Here is a 17,786-nt window from a genome sequence, read left to right on the forward strand (position 1 = left end):
TAGTGTTTAAAACTTCCTCCAACTTCTTAAATGAGGAAAGTAAGATGAGGAACATATTTCATGACAGAACCATGATAAAAATATTCTCCTATGCCAACTTTTATTAAAAATCTATTCTGTACCAGTTCTCTGGTTTATTTTGTATTCTTTATTATCATAATCCACATATCAGTCATGTATTTTGATCCTTAAAGGGCTCTGCTCAAAGACTTAAGCATAGAGTTTTACTGCCTTTTTAAGCAAAAACTTATTTTAGGAACCAGACATAATGGGTGCTAATAGCCATTCTTGTTCCACCTTAGCCCATGGACAGGACTGCTCCTTTTGTGGACCTAGGGCAGTGAAAAGTAAACCCATTGCATATGAAATGTGCCAGTGTTTTTCTTACGATTAGCAGCTTTGGAAGGTTTAAATGTATTTGGAATTTTCCAAGATCAGGCTGTTCCCTAATAGTTGTGAAAAGAATTAAATTAATAGATTAGCAAATAATTTTTTAAAAAAATTATGACCAAGTTGCATTTATGCCAAGAATTCTAAGTTGATTCTACATAAGTCAGTACATTAACCAAATAGAGGAGAAACATCCTATGATCATATGAATAAATGTGGGAAAATTTTTGTAAAAATATGCATTCTCGATATGAAGTATTCAGGAAAGTAAAAATAGAAGAGAAGTTATTCATTTGATAAGTAGCATGTACAAAGGCTTATGACAAATATGCTTTGTGATGAAATGTTGAGTGTTTTGGGTGAGGTTCCTCAGAAGCAGAGATTGAGAAAGGGAGTTGTGAGGGAGAGTTCTCAGGTGGAACTTATCAGAAAGGACAGAGCAGGATCAGACTGAGGAATAGACTAGGCACAGATGTGGATTCAGAGGAAGCTAACCTCAGCTGATCCCTTAGGGAACTCTGAAACATGAGTGGTACCACAGAATATGCCACCTTGAAGCAAGGGGTCAAGCCTTTTTGGAACCCAACATCTGTTAGTCATATGCTATGGAACACTTGTCTTTGTCCATTACTTGCTACTATAACAGAATACCCAAGACTGGATGATGTATAATGAAGAGAAGTTTTGACTTACAGTTTTGGAGGCTGAGAATCCCAAGAACATGGCACTGCATCTGGTGAGGACTTCATGCTGCATCATTACATGGTGGAAGGCAGAAAAGCAAGAGAAGACAAAGGAGAGAGCAAGAGAGGACCAAACTTGCTTTTATAACAAGCACACACTTGTGATGACTAACCTACTCCTTGTGAAACAGCATTAATCCATTAATCCATTAAACAGCAGAGCCCTCATGACCCAATCAATTCTTATTAGGCCCCATTTCCCAATACCATTGCATTAGGGATTAAGTTTCCAACACATAAATTTTGGGATCTACTTTCAAATCATAGAACTACCTTTGGAAACAAGGCATAACTTCCTACATATTCTGTGTCCAAGTGGCTGCTATCAGCTGGGGTCAGTTTCAGAAGAGTATGGCTGTGAACTGACAGCACCCTTGCCAGCCTTCAGCAGATGGGCAAGGTATATCATCCCAGGAAAAGGGATCTGGTGGGCACCAACAGAGTCTGCTAGGTAGACTTATTATAATGTAAATAGCTCACCTAGAGCTAGAAAAAACTTCATTTTAACCATTTCTGGAGTTCTGTTGCCTTCATGTTCTAAGTTTTGATTTAGCATCATTTTCCTTTAGAATATCCTTTAACATTTTTTTTTTTGTAGTATGAGTCTGTTGGTAATTTTCTCTGTTTTGTTTATCTGAAAAATCCTCTATTTCTCTTTCATTTTTGAAATACATTCTCATTGTGCAGATCTTCTGGGTACTTAGTGGTTTTTGTTTTCTTTCTCTGCCATTTTAAAGATGTCGTTCTACTGTCTTGTGGTTTGCATAACTTCAAATGAGAAACCTGCTTAGTTTTATTCCTTTGTATGTAATGCTTCTTTTTTTTCTTTGTCTTCAAGATTTTCTCTTTATCAGAATGGCAATTATCAAGAATACAGGCAACAATAAATGTTGGCGAGGATGTGGGGAAAAAGATACACCCATACATTGCTGGGTGGGAGGGCAAATTGGAACAACCATTATGGAAAGCAGTATGGAGATTCCTCAGAAAACTTGGACTGGAACTACCATTTGACCTAGTTATCCAATTCCTCAGTTTATACCCAAAGGACTTAAAATCAACACACTATAGTGACACATCCACATCAATGTATATAGCAGCTCAATTCACAACAGCTAAACTATGGAACCAACCTAGATGCCCTTTAACAGATGAATGGATAAAGAAAATTTGGTATATTTATATGATGGAATATTACTCAACTTTAAAGAAAAATAAAATTCTGCATTTTCTGGTAAATGGATGGAGTTAGAGAATATCATGCTAAGTGAAATAAGCCAATTCCAAAAAACCAAAGGCAGAATGTTTTCTCTGATATTTGGAAGCTAATTCACAATAAAGGGAGGGGATAAGGAAGAACAGAGTTACTTTTTATTAGGTAGAAGGTAGGGGAAGGGATATGGGGGAAGGAATAATAGAGTTAAACAGATATTACCTCATGTACATGTATGACTGCATGACCCATGTGATCCTGCAATATGTATAATCAGAAAAATTAGAGATTAAACTCTATTTATTTATGATATATCAAAAGGATAAATGCATTCTACTGTCATATACACCTAATTAGAACAAAAAAATTTTTAAAGAATTTAAAAAACAAAATCTTTTGGTCAAAGACGTTGGGGTTTATTTTTGTATTCTCAATTCTGTTCCACTGACATACATATCTATTAGCCTTGCTTTGAAGTCAGGAGTGTAAGTCCTACTTTCTTTGTTTTTCTTTCCAATATTGTTTTACCTGTTCAGAGCCCCTTGCAGTTCTATATGGATTTCAAGATGGATTTTTCCATTTTTCCTCAAAAAATCATTTGAATTTTGATGGAATTGCATTGAATCTGTATATACTTTAAGACTGCCATCTTAACAGTCTTAAGCATTCTAATCCATGAATATGGGATGACTTTCCATTTAGTTAGGCCTGCTTTAATTTCTTTCTTCAATGTTTTATAGTTTCAGTATACAAGTCTTTCATTTCCTTGGTTAAATTTATTCCTAGATATTTTGTTCTTGTTAATGCTATTGTACATAGAATTGTTTTCTTAATTTCTTTTCTGGATTGCTTTTTAGTGGTATAGAGAAACATAACTGATTTTGTGTGTGGTGACCATTGAACTTTGCTGAATTTATCAGTTCTAAAAGTTTTTTGTTTTGTTTTGTTTATAGATTCCTTGGGGTTTTCTACAGAGAATCATGTAATAGGCAAATAAAGGTAGTTTTACTTCTTCAAAAAAAAGATTTTCTCCTTATGTGTAGTTTTGAAAACTTGGTCGATTGGTCTAATTGTATGTGAGTTTCATCTTTATCCCTCCTCCTTCTCTTCCTCTTCCTCCTCCTCCTTCTTTACTTTGTTATTTGAGCTGTTTGGGGGATACTCTGAGCTTGGTCCTGTGGTTTAATGCATTTCATTATTTTGGGAAAATTGTCAGCCATTATCTCTTCAAATATTTCTTCTACTCTACACATGTTAGACCCACAGTTCTTACATTCTGCTGGTTTTTTTTTTTTTTTTTTTTTCTTTTTCTTTTTTCCTTCTTCTTCATCCTTTTTTCTCTTTGGGTTTGTCTGGGTAATTTCCATTGATCTATTTTCAAGTTCACTGATTTTTCCCCTTGACTTGTTAAGTCTCATGATCACTAGTTGATGGCATTCTTTATCCCTGTTCCAACATGTGCCATTTTTAGCATTTTTTTCCCATATAACATGTATTGCTGTGCTGGAATTTTCCATTAATTTTTGTATCACTCACTCTTTCCACTAGAGTCTTTAAGATACTCGTTCTTTGAAGTTTCCTCTTTGTTAGTTTCAACTTCTGGTTGATCATTGAGCCTGGTTCTATTGGCTGCTTTGTCTTTTGACAGTGTGTTGTTGTGTGTGTGTGTGTGTGTGTGTGTGTGTGTGTGTGTGTGTGTGAGTGTGTGTGTGTGTGTGTCTTATAATTTTTAATTGATTGCCTAATTGAATATGTAAAAGAGTAGAGACTGAGGTCAATACTTGCTTTATGCCTGAAAGAGGTTATATCCCTTTTGCTAGGTGCTTAGTTAGAGAGGCAGGTGTTGGTGCTGAACTGAATCATGTTTGTTTTTTACTGTCACTGTTAGTTAGCATCAGTGTGTTAGCAGCTTCAGAGTTTTCTAATGTTACCTTGTGCTTAGGTTGGAGGTTTAACTAATGGAGGATTTTTTATATGTCCCTCTTCCCTCTTCAACTTTCAGCCTTTCTGATGCTCTGTGCTTCAGACAACATTTCTCTCAATGCTTCTGACCCTCATTCAACCTAAAAGTCTTGCTTCAAGTGACTAACCTGACAGAGGAGACTGGGGGTTTCTTTGTTGTCTGGTTCAGAGTTTGTCTTAGAGAAGCTCTGTGTCTCTGTATGTTGAATGTCACTTACGAAGCCTTTTTGTGTGGGAAAATATGTTCAAATGGATTTGAGAAGTCCATCAGCTAGTCTTGGGTATTAAAGCTGAAGGAGATTTCAGCATTAGCTTTGAGGTGAGAGTAACACAAGTACTTTTTATGCAGCCAGAGAGTGCTTCTTTCCTTCTGTTGTTCATTTGGCTCTTGCATAAATGTGGGGAAACAGCCTGGGGCAATGTCGCACTGCTCCATGGGAGAACTTCACACAGAATATACTACAGATGGTAAGTTTTATGACCCAGTGGTACTGTGTGATATTCCAGATCAATGTTGGGTTTGGGAGGAAATTGAAAGCTATGGTGCACAGGAACATTTCTGGATATTGACTAGATCTTGGGCAAATTGATTTCCAATTTTCTTGGAAGGATATGAAATAGTAGCTGATAGTGAGATGGACAAAGAGAAGAACTAGATAATTTTTAGGTCTCTGCTGAGGACTTTTATCCTCTCAATGATATGCTGCATTTAGGGAGAATCCTCTATTATGTCTTTCAATTAATTGCTTCGTGTAACCCAAATTGAAGCAAGAAATGAGGGAAGCATGCTCCCTCGATTTGCTTATTCACGGATAGAAACTATTTTACTCTTCTCTGAGCTGTGCTGGGATGTCATTAATATTACATTTTGAAAGCTTTTTAAAAATAATAGCAAAACATTAGAAGCAGCCTAAATGTTCAAAAATAAAGGTTTAGAAACATTATTTTTATACCTATCAAAACAACATTTATGAAGAATTTTTAATGACAGGAAATTGCTCATGGGTATAAAAGAACAAGCTTATTTTTAAGTGTGCATATAGTTGTTTCTTAACTGTAAAGATATCAAACTAGCATGAAAAAAATTGAATGAAATCTACTAAAAAATTAAGGTCACTGATTCTGGTAGTGGGATTATGGGTGATTTCTTTTCATCTTTGTAATATTCTCAGTTTTCCATGTTTTAGCTAGTGAGAAGATACTACTTTTAAAATCAAAATAAGTAAAAACATAACAATGTGAATGTAACAATAGTCACCAAGAACAGGGACAATGGCGTTATTTCTTAGTGATTATCCATGTGAAAGTCCTTAATTTTGGTAGAAGTATTGAGAGAAAGCTTTCTATTTTTTGCTTCAAATGTTTTCATAGCTGTCTGACATATTAATATTAACCATGATTCTTTGATTCTGCGTCCTTGTTATTGGGTTCTGAGTATACTATTTACCCACGCACATACATAGAAAAGGAATAAAATGATTTCTGTGTTAGTACTTTCCCCTCTTTTTTGATTAGAGGCCAAACCTGAGTGATTTCAATGGTGTATGTGGTTTGATTGTTTATTTTAATATTTTCAGCATTAGGGAGCTCTTCCAGATTAAATCTCCTCAACTCTTTTTTGCGGGGTGGAGGAATAGAACAGCTAGGCACCACTTTTGTCTGATAAGTTTCCCTGACAGGAAAATGTTTCTAGTAAGTCCCAGAGAAAAATATAGAAATCCCTCTCAATTTTGGAGACACACATCGCTAGTAGATCTAGAAATATTTTCTATCTCTAGGAAAATATCTAGAAACACTCAACATAGATGGTCTTCAATAAATATGGGTTAAAATGTTTGATATTGCTAATTATTTTATTGTTACTAAATCATTGTGTCTGTAGAACATAAATGAAGTGCTTTGAACAGCCTTTTTATTGCCAGAAATAGACCAAGGGTCTCCACATTTTTTTAAAATCACTTAAGTTCAAGGTTTCACTTATGCCTGTATCTGTTTCCTATGCCCAACATAGACACGGGACATCATTCATTTGACTTGAGACTATTGTGGAAGGAGGATTAGTGATACATGTATGTGATTTCATCAATGTTCATGATTCCTCTGATCTTGTCCCCTTCATCAAGGGACAGGGGTCTTTGTGTCACATTACCAGTTCCTCCTTACACATAAAATGAAAAGGTGACCCCCTCAGAAGCTGGTTTTCCTTTCAGCCATATTGACAATCTGGGTATCCCCCCTGGCACAAACAGTTCCTTGAGACTTCTTATTGATTTTTCTGGGAAACTATTAGAAAGGAAAACAATATTTCTCTGAGTTGCCTTGCATTACAGATAACATTTGACCCAACCAGATGCATTCCATTCTAAAGCATTTACACATGACTAAAGTCAGTGCAAAAGTGATATATATATTTTTTTACAGTACGTGTGTGTGTGTGTGTGTGTGTGTGCGCACATGCACGTGCATGCATGCCTGAGCATGTGTATATTCATTTGAAGGAGGATGAGCACTGCACATAGATTCATATGTTTGTATGCATATTTGTGTGTATGTGTGTATGAATTGGGGCATGTTGGCAGGTGACTTCTGCCAAGACTTAGGGTTCAAAATAAAAGTGAAAGACAATATTTACCACCATAGATATTTATAGCAGTTTGGTTCTCTAATTGGCTCTGCCTCAAGCTGTGGAGTGGAAAATTTTCTGTTTTTAAAAATTTGTTCTAATTAGTTATACCTGACAGTAGAATGCATTTTGACACAACATACGTAAATGGAGTATAACTTCTCATTCTGGTTGTACATAGTGTGGAGTTAACCTGTTGTGTAGTCATATACATAGGGTAATAATGTCCAATTCATCCTACTATACCCTATACCCCCTCTCCTCCCTTCCCTTCCCTCTGTCAAATCCAAAGTACATCTATTCTTCCCTAGTACCCCCCTTATTGTGAATTAGCATCTGCATATCAGAGGAAACATTTGGTGTTTGGTTCTTTGGGGTCGGCTTATTTTGCTTAGCATGATATTCTCCTGCTCCTCCATTTACCAGCAAACGCCATAATTTCATTCTTCTTTATGACTGAGTAATATTCCATTATATATATATATAGATAGATAGATAGATAGATAGATATCACATTTTCTTTATCCACTCATCTGTTGAAGAGCATGTGGGTTGGTTTCATAGTTTAGCTATTGTAAGTTGAGCTGCTATAAACATGGATGTGACTGCATCACCATAGTATGCAGATTTTAAGTCCTTTGCGTATAAACTGAGGTTTGGGTCAAACCGTGCTAGGCCCTCAAAAATAATATTTCAGTGAATAAATAACTCTAAAATTGACATACAGTACTGACCACAGAATATTCTTATGAGGATTAAATGAGATAATATGTATAAAGCATTTAAAATAAAAATGGCACATAAAATGCACAGTGAATCATACCTATTATAATTGTTGTTGTTATTATTTTGCAATTTCTCTATTGCTTTTCTTCTTGATCTTTATAATTGGGAAGTTCTTTGTTTGGTGTAGAACAACTCCTGCTGTAATTACCTAATTTTCCGTTTTGAGGACCACACAGAGGTGTCTGTCACTCTTCTGGGCTATTTTAAAAATAGCAAGCGCAGCCCTTGGCATTCTTTCTTCCCGGGCCAATAATTCTAATTCTCTTCATCTTTTCTTCTAGGTATTATACTTGGAGAAGAAACTTGCAAAACTACTCTGTGTTATCCTGGTCCAAGCCCCGAGGCAGGGCCACCGAACCGAGCCATGGCCACATACTAATTAGCGAATCCCTGTGCAGTTCTAATTTGTCCAGGCATAAAGGAAGCTGCCCACACAATTTTCCCTTGGAAATGACAACTTTGGAGTAGCACTTCCACCTACTCTTAAGGGGCAGGAGTGTCCTTGCAGAGACCTTCTCTTATATGCTTTTAAAAATACATTGGCGAATAAGGAGTCAGTCCCTACGCCTCTCTGTTCAGCGGGTATTTTTAGATAGCTCCCTGCACCGCATCTCAACTTTCAGAAAAAGGACATAATAATTGAAACTAGAATCTGTGAAGTTATTTCATATCTGAAGTCAATGCTGTTATATTCCAACGTGATGGGGAAATTGCTTTGGTCTGAGTATGTCTACATCCAGAGAGGGCACTTATATTCTGGGATTTCTTAGGGTTTCTTCTAGATTTCAAAGAATGTGGGACACTTGATTGCCGTACCTTTCTTTTGATCCTTCGCATAGGATTTTCTTTGGTGGCTCTAGATTTTGATAGAACAATGGTTTTTTCACTAAAAAAGGAGAAAAGAATAACAAACATACGCTTAATGGGTCAGAGAAGCTGATGGAACATTTTAACAGTACGAGACATAATTATAGCTTATACATTATAGGACTGTAGAATGGGAAAGTAATTTGTCAGCTCACACTTTGGGTGTGGCTAAACTTACTCATGTCTGGATATTTTTCTCAGCTCCTTCTCAAAATGGAATGCACATGGGGAGAATAAGAACATGTAAAAAATTTAAAATGCTAATTTGTATAGTACATTTATGTCTGACATATCTGTATGCTTTTTCCTTTCACAATGAAGTCAATTATATATTTTATTTTTACTCTTCATAGAAGTTTTTAAAAATTGTGAGATTAAGGCCATTTTAAATCTGAAGCACTATGGAGTGACTAAAGCCCAATAACCAGGCTACTTGGTTTTTTTGTTTTTGCTTTTTTTTTTTTTATTGTACACAGATGGAGTACAACTTTTCATTTCTCTGGTTGTACAGGATGCAGATTCACACCATTCATGTAATTACACATGTACATAAGGCAATGATGTCTTTCTCATTCCACTGTCTTTCCTTCTCCCTGTCCCCTTCCCTCTCCTCATTTCCCTCTACATAAGCCAAAGTTCCTCCAGTTTTCCCTTAACCTCCTCCCCACTCCATTATGTATCAGCATCCATTTATCAGAGAAAACATTTCAACTTTGGTTTTTTGGATTGGTTTATCTTGCTTAGCATGTGATATTCTCCAAGTCCACCATTTACCTGCAAATGCCATAATTTTATTCTTCTTTATGACTGAACAATATTCCATTGTGTATATATATTACAGTTTCTTTATCCATTCATCTATTGAAGGGCATCTAGGTGGGTTCCACAGTTTAGCTATTATGAATTGAGCTGCTATAAACATTGATGTGATTGTGTCACTGTAGTGTGCTGATTTTAAGTCTTTTGGGTATAAACCAAGGAGTGGGATAGTTGGGTCAAATGGTGGTTCCATTCCAAGTTTTCTAAGGAATCTCCATACTGCTTTCCAGAGTCAGCTAGGCTATCTTGTTAGAGAAATTTAAATTGCACCAGAAGCAGTAAAAGAAGAATATTGATTCTGTGAGGAACCAACATTAGTGAGGCAAAGGGTAGAATTGAGAAAAATCCAAAAATGGCTAAGGAAAAGATCTGAGTTCTGAGACAGAAATGAAATCATAAAGTAGAATCAATGGAGGTCCAAATGCACAGAACATAGCAATTCATATACAAGAAGAGTGAAAAAATAAAATGTTAAAGACAAAAGCAAACTTCCCTAAAATGAAGGAAGATCTTCACCTGCTGATCCAAAGGGTTTACTGTGGCCTAAAAAAATTTAGTAAATAACAGCCCACATCACGAAGCATTCAGGTGACGTTAAGTAACATTAAAGAAGAAAAGGGGTCAGAGGGAGGAAGAGACAGAGAGACATAGAAAAAGAGAAATTTCTATAACAATTCACAACAGAAACATAAAACAAGTCAGTATTTATTTCTTTCCCTTCCTCTTTACCTCAACCCACAAACACAAAAGCAGACCAAGAGGTCAGACTGATATCAGACCCCTCCACAGCATTGTCTGATGGAAGAGAATGGAGTAACATCTGCAGGGTGCAGAGGGGAGCAGGTGTCCCTCACCAAGTTGTCTTCTCATCTGAGGGCAATACCGGAACATTGTCAGGAGTGGAGCATTCATGTGCCCAACCTAGAAAACTTGGAAACTCAGCCAAGCAAAATGAAAATAATAACAATCATGTAAAAAGAAAGAAAGCCATCTTTTTTATTTTATTTTTTGTAAACAAATGGGATACATGTTATTTCTCTGTTTGTACATGGAGTCAAGGCATACCATTTGTGTAATCATAAATTTACATAGGGAAATGTTGTTTGATTCATTCTGTTATTTTTTCCCTTCCCCTCACTCCTCCCACCCCTCTTTTCATTCTATACAGTCCTTCCTTCCTCCACTCTTACCACCCTCCTTAACCCTAACCCTAAACCTAACCCTAACGCTAACCCCTCCCACCCCCCATTATATGTCCTCATCCGCTTATCAGCGAGACCATTCGTCCTTTAATTTTTTTGAGATTGGCTTGTCTCACTTAGCATGATATTCTCCAATTTCATCCATTTGCCTGCAAATGCCACAATTTTATCATTCTTCATGGCGGAGTAATATTCCATTGTATATCTATGCCACAGTTTCTTTATCCATTCATCAACTGAAGGGCATCTAGGTTGGTTCCACAATCTGGCTATGGTGACTTGAGCAGCTATGAACATTGATGTGGCTGTATCTCTGTAGTATGCTGATTTTAAGTCCTTTGGGTATAGGCCAAGGAGTGGGATAGCTGGGTCAAATGGTGGGTCCATTCCAAGCTTTCTGAGGAATCTCCATACTGCATTCCACAGCGGCTGCACTAATTTGCAATCCCACCAGCAATGTTTGAGTGTACCTTTTTCCCCACATCCTCGCCAACACCTGTTGTTGCTTGTGTTCTTGATAATCGCCATTCTAATTGGGGTGAGATGAAATCTTAAGGTAGTTTTGATTTGCATTTCTCTTATTACTAGAGATGTTGAACATTTTTTCATATATCTGTTGATTGCTTGTACATCTTTTTCTGTGAAGTGTCTGTTCATTTCCTTAGCCCATTTGTTGATTGGATTATTTGTATTCTTGGTGTAGAGTTTTTTGAGTTCTTTATAGATTCTGGAAATTAGTGCTCTATCTGAAGTATGAGTGGCAGATATTCTCCCACTCTGTAGGCTCTCTCTTCACATTACTGATAGTTTCCTTTGCTGAGAGAAAGCTTGCTAGTTTGAATCTATCCCAGTTGTTGATTCTAGCTTTTATATCTTGTGCTGTGGGAGTTCTGTTAAGGAAGTTGATTCTAAGCCAACAAGTTGAAGATTTGGACCTACTTTTTCGTCTATAAGATGCAGGGTCTCTGGTCTGATTCCGAGGTCCTTGATCCATTTTGAGTTGAGTTTTGTGCAGGGTGAGAGATAGGGGTTTAATTTCATTCTGTTGCATATGGTTTTCCAGTTTTGCCAGCACCATTTGTTGAAGAGGCTATCTTTTCTCCATTGCATATTTTTGGCCCCTTTGTCTAGTATGAGAAAATTGTATTTATTTGGGCTTGTGTCCATGTCCTCTACTCCGTACCATTGATCTACCTGTCTATTTTGGTACCAATACCATGCCATTTTTGTTACTATTGCTTTGTAATAGAGTTGAAGATCTGATATTGCGATACCCCCTGCTTCGCTCTTTCTACTGAGGATTGCTTTAGCTATTCTAGGTTTGTTTATTCTTCCAGATGAATTTCATAATTGCTTGCTCTATTTCTATAAGGTACATCATTGGAATTTTAATTGGAATCGCATTGAATCTGTATAGCACTTTAGGTAGTATGGCCATTTTGACAATATTAATTCTGCCTATCCAAAAACATGGGAGATCTTTCCATCTTCTAAGGTTTTCTTTAATTTCTTTCTTTAGTGTTCTGTAGTTCTCATTGTAGAGGTCTTTCACCTCTTTTGTGAGATTGATTCCCAAGTATTTCATTTTTTTCGAGGCTATTGTGAATGGGGTAGTTTTCCTAATTTCTCTTTCTGAAGATTCATCACTTATGTATAAAAATGCATTGGATTTATGAGCATTGATCTTGTAACCTGCTACTTTACTGAATTCACTTATGAGTTCTAAAAGTTTTCTGGTGGAATTTCCAGATTCCTCTAAATATATAATCATTTCATCAGCAAACATGGATAGTTTGAGTTCTTCTTTTCCAATTCGTATCCCTTTAATTTCTTTGGTTTGTCTAATTGCTCTGGCTAGAGTCTCAAGGACGATGTTGAATAGAAGTGGTGAAAGAGGGCATCCCTGCCTTGTTCCAGTTTTTAGGGGAAATGCTTTCAGTTTTTCACCATTTAGAATGATATTGGCCATGGGCTTAGCTTAGATGGCCTTTACAATGTTAAGGAATGTTCCCACTACCCCAATTTTTTCTAGTGGTTTGAGCATGAAGGTATGCTGTATTTTATCGAATGCTTTTTCTGCATCTATTGAAATAATCATGTGATTCTTAACTTTAAGTCTGTTGATATGGTGAATGACATTTATTGATTTCTGGATGTTGAACCAACCTTGCATCCCTGGGATAAAACCCACTTGATCCTGGTTCACTATCTTTTAAATATATTTTTGTATGTGATTTGCTAAAATTGTGTTGAGAATTTTTGTGTCGATGTTCATTAAGGACACTGGTCTGAAATTTTCTTTCCTTGATGTATCTCTGTCTGGTTTAGGTATCAGGGTGATATGGCTTCATAGAATGAGTTTGGGAGGGTTCCCTCCTCTTCTATTTTATGGAATACTTTGAGGAGTATTGGAATGAGCTCTTCTTTAAAGGTTTTGTAGAACTCAGCTGAGAACCCATCTGGTCCCGGACTTTTCTTTGTTGGTAGGCTTTTGATGACCTCTTCTATTTCATTGCTTGAAATTGATTTATTTAAGTTGTGCATGTCCTCCTCGTTCAGTTTAGGTAATTCATATGTCTCTAGAAACTTGTTGATGTCTTCGAGGTTTTCTGTTTTGTTGGAGTATAGATTTTCAAAATAGCTTCTAATTATGTTTTGTATTTCACTCGTGTCTGTTGTGATATTTCCTTGTTCATTCCAAATTTTAGTAATTTGAGTTTTCTCCCTCTTTCTCTTTGTTAGTGTGGCTAAGGGTTTATCAATTTTGTTTATTTTTTCAAAGAACCAACTATTTATTTTGTTAATTTTTCTGATTGTTTCTTTTGTTTCAATTTCATTGATTTCGGCTCTGATTTTAACTATTTCCTGTCTTCTACTACTTTTGGTGTTTGTCTGCTCTTCTTTTTCTAGGGCTTTGAGCTGTAGTGTTAAGTCGTTTATTTGTTGATTTCTACTTCTTTTGTTGAATGTGCCCCATGAAATAAATCTTCCTCTAAGTACTGCTTTCATAGTGTCCCAGAGGTTTTGATATGTTGTGTCTTTGTTCTCATTTACTTCTAAAAATATTTTTTATTTCCCTCCTGATGTCTTCTGTTATCCATTCATCATATAATAGTGTATTATTTAATCTCCAGGTATTGGAGAAGTTTCTATTTTTTATTCTGTCATTTATTTCTAATTTCATTCCTTTATGATCTGATAGAGTACAAGGTAGTATCTCTATCTTCTTCTATTTGCTAACAGTAGCTTTGTGGCATAAAATATGGTCTATTTTAGAGAAGGATCCATGTGCTGCTGAGAAGAAAGTGTATTCATTCTTTGTTGGATGGTATATTCTGTATATGTCCGTTAAGTCTAAATTGTTGATTGTGTTATTGAGATCTATGGTTTCTTTATTCAATTTGTGTTTGGAAGATCTATGCAGTGGTGAGAGAGGTGTGTTAAAATCGCCTAGTATTATTGTGTTGTGGTCTATTTGATTTCTGGAATTGAGAAAGATTTATATGACGTACATGGATGAGCCAATGTTCGGGGCATAGATATTTATGATTGTTATGTCTTGCTGATTTATGCTTCCCTTAAGCAGTATGTAATGTCCTTCTTTATCCCTTCTGACTAGTTTTGGCTTTAAGTCCACATTATCTGAAATGAGGATGGATACTCCAGCTATTTTGCTGTGTCCGTGTGCATGGTATGTTTTTTCCCATCCTTTCACCTTTAGTCTATGGGTATCTTTTTCTATGAGATGAGTCTCTTGCAGGCAGCATATTGTTGGATTTTTCTTTTTAATCCAATCTGCCAGTCTATGTCTTTTGATTGATGAGTTCAGGCCATTAACATTCAGGGTTATTATTGTGATATGATTTGTATTCCCAGTCATTTGACTCATTTTTGTTTTTTGACATGATTTGGTTTCTCCTTTATTTGGCTATTCCTTTAGGCTAGTTCCTTCCATTGCTGATTTGCATTATTGTTTTTCATCTCTTCCTCATGGAATATTTTGCTGAGAATATTCTGTAATGCCGCTTTTTGTAAATTCCTTTAGCTTTTGTTTATCATGGAGGGATGTTATTTCGTTGTCAAATCTGAAAGTAAGTTTTGCTGGGTATAAAATTCTTGGTTGGCATCCATTTTCTATCAGAGCTTGGTAAATGTTGTTCCAGGCCCTTCTAGCTTCTAGGGTCTGGACTGAAAAGTCTGCTGATATTGTTATTGGTTTCCCCCTGAATGTAATTTGATTCTTTTCTCTCATGGCCTTTAAAATTCTGTCTTTCTTTTGTATGTTAGGTATTTTCATAATAATGTGCCTTGGTGTGGGTCTGTTGTAATTTTGTATATTTGGAGTCCTATAAGCCTCTTGTACTCGGTTTTCCATTTCATTCTTCAGATTTGGGAAATTTTCTGATATTATTTCATTGAATAGATTGTTCATTCCTTTGGTTTGTTTCTCTAAGCCTTCCTCAATCCCAATAATTCTTAAATTTGGCCTTTTCATGATATCCCATAATTCTTGTAGATTCTGTTCATGATTTCTTACCATCTTCTCTGTTTGGTCAACTTTGTTTTCAAGATTAAATATTTTGTCTTCAATGTCTTAGGTTCTGTCTTCCAGGTGTTCTATCCTATTGGTTATGCTTTCTATGGAGTTTTTAACTTGGTTTATTGTTTCCTTCATTTCAAGGATTTCTGGTTTTTTTTTTTTTCAATATCTCTAACTCTTTATTGAAATGATCTCTTGCTTCCCGTATTTGCTCTTTTAACTGTTGATTGGTGTGATCATTTAATGCCTGCATTTGCTCTTTCATGTCCTCCTTCAATGCCTGCATTTGCTCTTTCATCTCCTCGTTTGCTTCCCTGATTGTTTTAATTATGTACATTCTGAACTCCCTTTCTGACATTTCTTCTGCTGTGCTGTCATTGGGTTTTATTGATATAGTATCTAGGTTTGTTTGGGACATTTTCTTCCCTTGTTTTTCTCATATTGGTCAGATGTCAGTGGGACTCTGAGATATTGCGGATTTCCTCTATTGGCTTATAGTGTCCCTGTAGATTTCCAGTGTATCACCTTCCAGCCTTCAGTAGCCTGAAGTCTTGGAGGAACTTGATAATGCAGTGCTTCCAAAGAAAGCTGCCCCTAGCCCGCTACTGGTTCCAGGGCTTGGAGCTGGCTCTGTGTGGAAAGGCTCTCACTGGGGAGCCTGCTCCGAGAAGCTGGCTGTGTGGGAGGAGCCCACCGCCGGAGTGAGCAGGGCTACCTGGGGAAGACTCTAGCTGCCCTGCCCTGCTCTGATAAGCTGCCCCTATCCGGGCCTGCCGCCCAGGTTGAGCTTCACCCGGTAGGAGAGACTTACCCCATTGCTCTATTTTAGTCCGAGTCTCTCAATGCCTCCCCTTCCTGAATCCTGGGTTCTGGAGCAACAGGAGATGCAGTCACCCTCTAGTCCGCCATCTTGGATCGCCCTGTGGAAAGCAAGAAAGCCATCTTGATAAGCGAAGCCAAGAGAACTGGAAGAAGCATGGAATTGATTTAGATTTAAAATTAAGGGGAATATTTTTTCCCCATGTTTCCCCATTCCCAATGCACAGGGCCTGGGCTGCAGTGGACACAGTTGGCCTACTCTGCCTCATCTTTCTGTAAAGTTAGCGGAAGAACACAGCCTGTGGTGAGCACCAGGAGCCAAGGGCAATATTTTCATTTGAAAGTGTAGAAAAATCTCTCCCTTATGTGAACACTTGAAACAAATTTTTATAAAGGTAGAACTGAGCTGGTAAAGGGAAGAAAACAACTGGAGGCCAGAAACAGAAGAAAGTGTGATTCCACAGGCAAATGTGAGCAATGACCTTGTGCAGAATCCCCTCCTGCTGATTTTGCCTGGATTTTAGTGGGTCACGCTCTCAGGGGACAGGAGTGAAAACTATCGTAAGGTAGGTGAGGAGGGACTGAATACCTCTGAGAAATTTGGGAGTCCTAAAAGATATCGTTTTCAATGAATACAGAATCAATAAGGTAAGCAAGGATTGTTCAGTTCAGGGGGAGGGGTTGTCCTTTAGAAGGATAAAAAATGAATGTGTTTTATTCTTCATCTGTGACACAAATTCAGTTCAAGATAGATTTGTGAGTTAAAAATTAAAAGGACAGAAAGCAGAGTGGAGATTTCTTAGAAAACTTGGAATGGACCCACCATTTGACCCAGCTATCCCACTCCTCGGCCTATACCCAAAGGACTTAAAATCAGCATAATTCAGAGATACAGCCACATCAATGTTTATAGCTGTTCAATTCACAATAGCCAGATTGTGGAACCAACCTAGATGTCCTTCAATTGATGAATGGATAAAGAAACTGTGGCATATATATATATATATATATATATATATATATATATACACAATGGAATATTACTCAGCTGTAAAGAATGATAAAATTATGGCATTTGCAGGTAAATGGATGAAATTGGAGAACATCATGCTAAGTGAGATAAGCCAATCTCAAAAATCCAAAGGACAAATGATCTCACTGATAAGCGGATGATGACATATAATGGGGAGTGGAAGAGGGGCAAGAATGGAGGAAGGAGGGACTGTATAGTGGGAAAAGAGGGGTGGGAGGGGTGGGGGGGAAGAAAAAAATAACAGAATGATTCAAACATCAAAACCCTATGTAAATGTATGATTACGCAAATGGTATGCTGTTACTCCATGTACAACATGTTCCATTTGTTTACAATAAAAATAAATTTAAAAAAATTAAAAGGACAAGTTTAAGCTCTTTAAAAAAGTAGAGAGTATCATTATGATTTTGGGATAGGAAAAGATTTCCCATGTAACACATTAAAAAAACTAGCTATAAAAAGTTAGTATATTTGATTACATTAAAATCAAGACATTCAGCTTATCAGAAGATACATTTTTCTCTCAGAGAAAGAAAATGAAATTAGTTAAGAGAGAAGATAATTGCTACATATATAACCAAAGGGTTAAGAATATTTGCTACATATATAACCAAAGGGTTAATATCTAAAATACAAAAGGAATTCCTTCAAGTCATCAAGAAAAAGATAAGTGGAATGGGGTCTGGTGGCACATGTCTATAATCCCAGTGACTCAGGAGGCTGAAATAGGAGGATTGCAAGTGCAAGACCAGCATCAGCAACTTAGTGAGGCCTGAGCAACTTTGCATG

This window comes from Sciurus vulgaris (genome assembly GCF_902686455.1).
Source record: "Sciurus vulgaris genome assembly, chromosome: 6".
Taxonomy (NCBI): Eukaryota; Metazoa; Chordata; class Mammalia; order Rodentia; family Sciuridae; genus Sciurus; species Sciurus vulgaris.